The sequence below is a fragment of the Thamnophis sirtalis genome, unplaced genomic scaffold (genome assembly GCF_051295495.1).
Source record: "Thamnophis sirtalis isolate CommonGarterSnake01/CBP01778 unplaced genomic scaffold, rThaSir2_p1.2 scaffold_6, whole genome shotgun sequence".
In the NCBI taxonomy this organism is placed as follows: Eukaryota; Metazoa; Chordata; class Lepidosauria; order Squamata; family Natricidae; genus Thamnophis; species Thamnophis sirtalis.
The window spans coordinates 34,694,033-34,700,819 of NW_028261386.1; the positions used below are offsets into that span (position 1 = coordinate 34,694,033).

The window sequence follows — 6,787 nt, forward strand, 5'->3', positions numbered from 1 at the left end:
TCAAAGAAAAACCAGAACCATCTGTATAGACGTTTTTTCTTTAAGGTTCTCCACTTTTACGGTGAGCTTGGAATAGATTACCTTTCAGACTGCAGACACACTTCAAAAAAAGAACACAGCCCTTTGTGAATGTAGCACACATTGCTATCTAGAGCCATCTTGGGCCCCAAACAGTGACATAGCTGCATCTTAATCTTTAACCCTAAATTTGCATGGTAGCATTTTGATTTGTCTGTGACTCTATAAGAGCTTTAGTTGCATTGGTTCTGATCCACAAGTTAAAGTGTTTTATAAAAACCATTTTAGTAGTTTATGCATTTGTAATAACTCACAGGAGAAAGATTTGATCCATTACATTACATTAGAAATTATATCAATAACCTAGAGCTAGATTCATCATCATGCCTTTATTAATCCATATGAATCAGTCTAGTTTAAGTAAAAAAAATCTATTCTTTGTTAGCTGATATAAATGAACACATAACACAACAAATTGCATTGTTTACAATGGTTGCAAAGAAGATATGAAAGCATTATGTTAAAAAATAGTGCTGTTAATATTAGAAGGGATTGATTTAACTGATATGGATTGTTGTAATTTTATATCCTTTTTTCTAAAAACTATGGTTGCAAATAAATGTGTATGTTACTATCAATGTGTGAAATTAGGTATTTTATAGAATGCCTAGGAAATTTATAGATGCCAGAAATGGGATGGCAAAGTATGAAATGCTGAATATTTCACACATTTCTTAGGCATGCAATGCAATGCCAAAAGGCAAACTGGCATAGTATAAAATACTCCTGTTAAAATGCCAATCTACCTTTCCTTGTTGCAAAAAATAGATTAGTACTGGTCTCAAGTCCTATATTTTATTTTGCATTTTTTTTCCAATTTGAGATACATCTTTTCAATAACCCTAGAGATTATGCTAACCTTAACCCTAACCTTTTTCATGAATATTTTTTCATACTTTGTCTAAATAGTTCTTTTCATTCTGCCTAAGTATTACCATATTTTTCAGTCTATAAGACCCCCCCCCCCAAAAATGGATGGAAATGTCTATGTGTCTTATAGAACAAATGTTGTCAAAGCCTCAACCACCCCTCCCAGCTGGTCCCCACCCTCCAGCCTCTTTCTCCCACCAATTTGCCTCCTGGCAATAAACAGCCTGGTCAGCTTCTGCACAGCCTGATTTAGCACAAGCAGCTGATTGCCAGCTGGATCGGCCTCCTGGAATACCGACAATCAGCTGTTCAAGGCTGCGGGGATCGCCACCGCCCATTGCCGCCATTGCTGCTGCCACCTATCACCACCTCTCCGTGCCCCATTTTCAGCCTCTGTTTGTTCCATTTTTTGCCTCCACGTGCTCTGTTTTCAGCCTCTGTGCTGTTTAATCTTTGCTGTAAGGAAGCAAATTGCTGGTAGACAGAGGCATTTTTTTTCTTGTTTTCCTCTCCAAAAGCTAGGTGGATCTTATGGTCCGGAGCATCTTATAGTGCGAAAAATATGGTATATACGATGCCTTGGGAAAGTATACAGCATATTAAAATAGCACAGCCATTTCATACTTTACCTAAAAATATCATAAATTTTAAAAATTTCCTAGGCATTCCATACAATGCTAGCTTTTCAAACATTGCTGGTAATATATATACTACCGTAAATGTATTAAATGGCTTTAATTACAATCATAATATCATTAGATTAAGACCAATGGGTATAAGGGCTTCGGATGACTTTATCTACATTCCAAAAGTTTACTTTCATTTTTCATTTGCAGAAAGGTAAGCAATCATATCTTGAATGATCCAGTAGCTAATTTTCTAATAGCTGATCACAGAGCACTTGGTTAATATGCAAATGAAACATCTTGCAGGGGAAGGGGGAGCTTCAGAGCCAAACATCATAGTAATTTGGATTAGCATGATCAGGGCTGGACTGGACAACTACCATATGGTTACAGTTTCCACTGCTGACATCTAGTGGCTGCCATCACAGTTATAATAGATCAAGAGCAAGGCTATGTTAGGAGTGATAGCAGAAGGAAAGAGAAGAGCTGCTGCAGGTTGAAATTGGTTTCTTCCTCCCTTCTTGCCCTCCTTCCTGTCATCAATCTATATCTAGCATAGATATAGTATGTACAACAAAATTTCTACCTTTTTGCTGCCATCTTGTGGTTGTCCAGGCTTTTGACTTCAAGGTATTGGTGGAGAGGTGTGAGTGCTGCAGGCATGCATGGTGGTTCTCTGAATGGGCACATGAGGAGATTTCCTCCCTTCTGAATCTAACAATTGAGCAAGAAGAAAGAAGGGATACTTTGGGTGAATGAGAAGACCCTTGTGGGCCTCGGGCCTGCTCTTGGGAGAAGTCTCTCTTCCCACCCTCAATTGGTGTAGCTGAGCCTCAGGGTCTGGGCTGTCTCACTATTGCAGTCTCAGTCAGCATCTGAGAGATCTGTCTTGGGGCCCAGAGAGATCAATTTTGGTCCTGTTATGCAGTAGCATAAAGCATAGAGAAAAGTCATGGAGTAAATTTATCTGATTTGATAGCACACTATTATCATCAATACCATTATAAGACATATGGACATATTGTGCTCAGAAAAAAAAACTTTCAAGAACCACTTCATTCCTTATGATTCTAAGAACATATCAGAATTTATATGATACTACAGGCATACGAGAAAGAGGGAAAACTCACAGCATTAGAGTGTAATCTTTTCTTTCTTTCCCTTTATTTATGATCTTCACATCAGTGTTGATGCCTGGTGACTACCTGGACAAGTCCAGGCAATTTTCTTGGCAACATTTTGGGAAGTGATTTGCCACTACTTATTGCCTATGGCTATACAAGGAAAGAGTTAGTCAGTTAGTTCTAGGTACTTGCATTATTTATGACTTTATAACTTGTAGCAATTATTTCAGCGGTTGGGTCTATCTAGTGTTTCACCTTTTTTTAACAGAAAATCATCACTGTGCTAATTTTTCCATCCCCCAAATCACACCATTTTGAAAGCTGCTCTCCTGCCTCCACAGGTAAACTTGGAAGAATCCTCTGGTGTTGTGCCTTTTAAAGAAATGCATTTGTTTTTAATGCAATTATTTCATCCATTCTGTTTTGCACATGAAAATATATTTCATTCCACGAGACCTTATTTGAATGAGCATGATGGATGGGCTGCCCAGAAAACTCCACTTACAGATACACAGAGAGAGAGAGACAGCTACACACACTGCATTCCTAACCCTTGATCTTAATTAACTCCTCTGTGTATGTTTCCATAGAAACAGCCATACAATGAGTACAAAAATGTACAAAAATTGATGAGATTTCCCCCCCCCCCCATTCCCTTCACTTGTTGGTATCTGGAAGTGACATGTTCTCACCCCCTAATATCCTAAAAGATAGCTGGTACACCTTCTTATAATGTAGTCAAAAGGTAGGTGAGATTTATTTATAGGTAATCATCTTAGCAGACATAGATGAGATAAATTTAGAGGTATTAAATTAGACAGCAGCCAGGTCTGGAGCAGATAAGGGGTAGGACAGAAAGAGATGACTTCTTACTTTGGGAGAGAGTCATTCCTACCCCTACTTAGCTCTCAGGGAAGTGGGAAGCAGTATAGTGCCCCATACTTGTACTACAGAGAAATTGGGTCGATGTTGCCATATGCTGTGAGTAGGGCTCAGACACTGCCCTTGTCCACTTCTGACCACACTACCCAACATATTTCTCTGAAGGTCAAGCAGAGAGATTGTGCACTGTCTTTGAATTAATAAGTTCTTGTGAACTAGAATTAACCAGCTAGATAAGAGCCCTTAATAAAATACTTTCAGATATGTACCTACATCTGCATCTATGTCTTTACCCAAAGGTAGATAAATAGATATGATATTTTATAGCCTACCATTATGAAAACTGAACTAGTTTGTTGTTAGAGTTACATTTATATTTTTTAATTTTTATCATTTTATCTCCATCTTTCCCTTGATAGAGCACTTAAAGTAGTTGTCAGATATAAAATATGGTTGAAGAGGTAATTGTGGTTTTCTTCTAAGTGTGAAAGGAGGGTAAACCCATATTTGCATCATATTTTAAAACTACCATAAGTAGCCTGCAAACATCGAACAAACACAGGGTGCAGACAAAGAGATGAAGAAAAATAAATTCAGTGCTGTGACCATCTGGATTGTTGCAGCCTAGATATTGTAGCCATAATAATTTAGGAATAACCCAAGTTAAGGCCCTTTCTGCAAACCAAACAGAGCTCAGCTATTTCTATCTTCAGACTGACTTTATGGAAGTTATTACTGAAATTATACATGTATCAAATATTTGAACATTGTAATTTCTCATTTCCTTCCTAAAATGTTTGCTCAGTAAATCTTAAGCAGCTGGCTTGAATCTGCCTTTTCTATGTAGGCGTCCCACTAAAATTTAACGCCTTGCCTTTTCAACCAATCCAAATTAGAAAATGAGCAGGTTTGGAGACTGAATATACCATTAATTTCTTATTATTCTTATTAAGTTCTCCGCTGTGCTTCCAGTTTCAAAATCCACAGGTGAGACATTCTTTCTTGGTGGGGAGGCTGTGTTCTCTCCCCCTCTGAAGGCGTATGCTATCTGCTGAACCTTTGCAAGAATTCAGGCTCTACACTTAAGCTGTTAACTGAATTGCCTTATTAACATGATGCCTGAGGATTGTTGGCAGGTTTCCTGAGCCAAGTGATGAGGAAAAAGCTGGGCTGTAGAGAAGGGGGAGAGGCATGTTTACATCTGAGGTGGAGAACCTGCAGTTGTGAGCCTAAATACAGCTCTCGGCCTAATTTCAAGAATCATTTCTAAGCTGGCACTGCAGACTTTTAGGAGATGAGCTTCTGCTTGGTGTTGAATACTAGCGCGGGAAGTAAGATCTCCCTTTCTGATTGGCTCTCGGGTGGAGCCGGTTCAATCCCTTCCCCGATTGGCCGAGTTACTCGACGCCCTATTGGCTCATTGTTCAAACCCGGGGGTATAAATGTTTGGCGCGAACCACGCCACGTTGAATCATAGTTACTCTGCTTGAATAAAAGGTTGCTGCTTTACTACCTCCTTGTCGCGTCCTCTTCCTCCGCTCCAAGATGTAAAACTGGCGACGAAGGTGGGATGAGATTCCCGCGACCACAGAGAAGAACAAACCAGCTTGCCTCCGCGTTTGAACCACGCTCTTCAAGTCGGGAACGCCGGCAGCGAACACAAAAATCTTCTCTGCTTTTCTTCCTCCCCTTCTCTGGCTTTGCACCATCATGGCAACAGCGCTCCCTCCTTTCGCGCCGTTTGGGTCTGCCGGAGAATCGTGGGACGGCTTCATGGAGCGGTTTGAATGTTATTTAATCGCGTCAAAGAACCGGGCACAGACCGACGAGGAGAAGTGTAGCTTTTTCCTGTCCTGCTGTGAGCCTTCCATGTTTGCTTCTGCGAGAGCCCTGGCCGCTCCGAGGCCAGCCTACAAACTTGGGTGGGACGAGCTGATGTCCAGGTTGAGGGACCATTACGCTCCCTCACCTTCCTTGATCGCACGTCGTTTCACTTTTCGCCGCCGTGTGCAGAAGCCTAACGAATCCATCAGCCAGTTTCTAGAGGCATTGCGCACAGTGGCCGCCCAATGTGATTTTGCAGACCTGGAGGAGAACCTCGTGGAGCAGTTTGTATGCGGGGTCCGCGACGTGCAATTGCGCAGCCGTATGCTCCGAAACCACAAAATTACCCTGGTGCAAGCTGTGGAGACCGCGCGAGCAGCAGAGCTCTCTGAACAATCCACGGCCGACATGGAACGCCTCCAGCTGAAAACCTCTGCGCAAACCGCTGTGGGGCCTTCCAATCAGACGAACCTCGTAGACGACCTCTCCCCCACGGAAGATGAGGAGGAGGAAACCGTCGGACAGATGAGGACGCAGCCGAAGCAGAGGCCACACCAGCAACCACCGACGCCCGTTCAGCCAGCCTCAAACGCACCTTGCCGCGGATGCGGCGGCCGTCATAGCCGCGCATCCTGCCCGTTTCGTTCCGCCGTCTGCCGCCGTTGCCGAGGAGAAGGACACCTCGCCAAGGTCTGCCGGGCTCTTATGCCAGCCCCATCGTTTATGCAGCCCAGCAACCAGCGTCAGACACCGCAACGCCACCGACAACCACGTTTAGCGAGGCGAGCTGAGGACTGCCATTCAACCTACCAGCTCCCCAGTGCTGAGTGCGTGGTCTACCGGGCTTCCCACGTCCCTGCCGGCGGTCGTAAAATTAGCACCGCCGTTCGTCTTGAAGGTCAGCCTTGCCGAATGGAGGTGGACTCTGGGTCTTCCCGTTCCCTTCTATCTTGGGCTTTGTTTTCCCGTCTTTGCCCCAGGGTTCCTCAGAGTAAATTGCGCCCCGCTGGGGTCTCCCTCCTAGATTACCAGGGAAATGGGATTCCCACGGCAGGAATATTCCACATTCGGGTGGAATATGGAGATTTTAAGGGGAAACTCCCAGTTTTAATTGTTAGGAATAACCTGCCCGCTCTTCTTGGGTTAGATTGGTTTCCCGCTTTGGGCCTCACCATAGAAGGGGTGCACAGGGTAGTCCCCCGTACCGTAGATAGCGTTTTAGATGAGTTCGCAGATGTGTTCGATGGGAAATTGGGCTGTTACAAGGGCACCCCCATTTCCCTTTGCCTCGATCCCCAGGTCGCGCCTATTAGGCTGAAGGCGCGTAGGGTCCCTTTCGCATTGAGAGCAAAGGTAGACGCTGAATTGGATAAGCTTCTAGAG

The 6,787-nt window shown here is 43.4% G+C and overlaps 1 long non-coding RNA gene across 1 annotated transcript in view; it reads right to left on the minus strand.

The window, feature by feature from the left end:
• Positions 1–2,284, minus strand: part of LOC148044938 (uncharacterized) — an 82,028-nt gene extending 79,744 nt beyond the window's left edge. The window contains exon 1 of the long non-coding RNA XR_015696919.1: positions 2,161–2,284. This is a non-coding gene — a long non-coding RNA (uncharacterized LOC148044938). The remainder of the gene's footprint in view (positions 1–2,160) is intronic.
• Between the last annotated feature and the right edge of the window lie 4,503 nt (positions 2,285–6,787).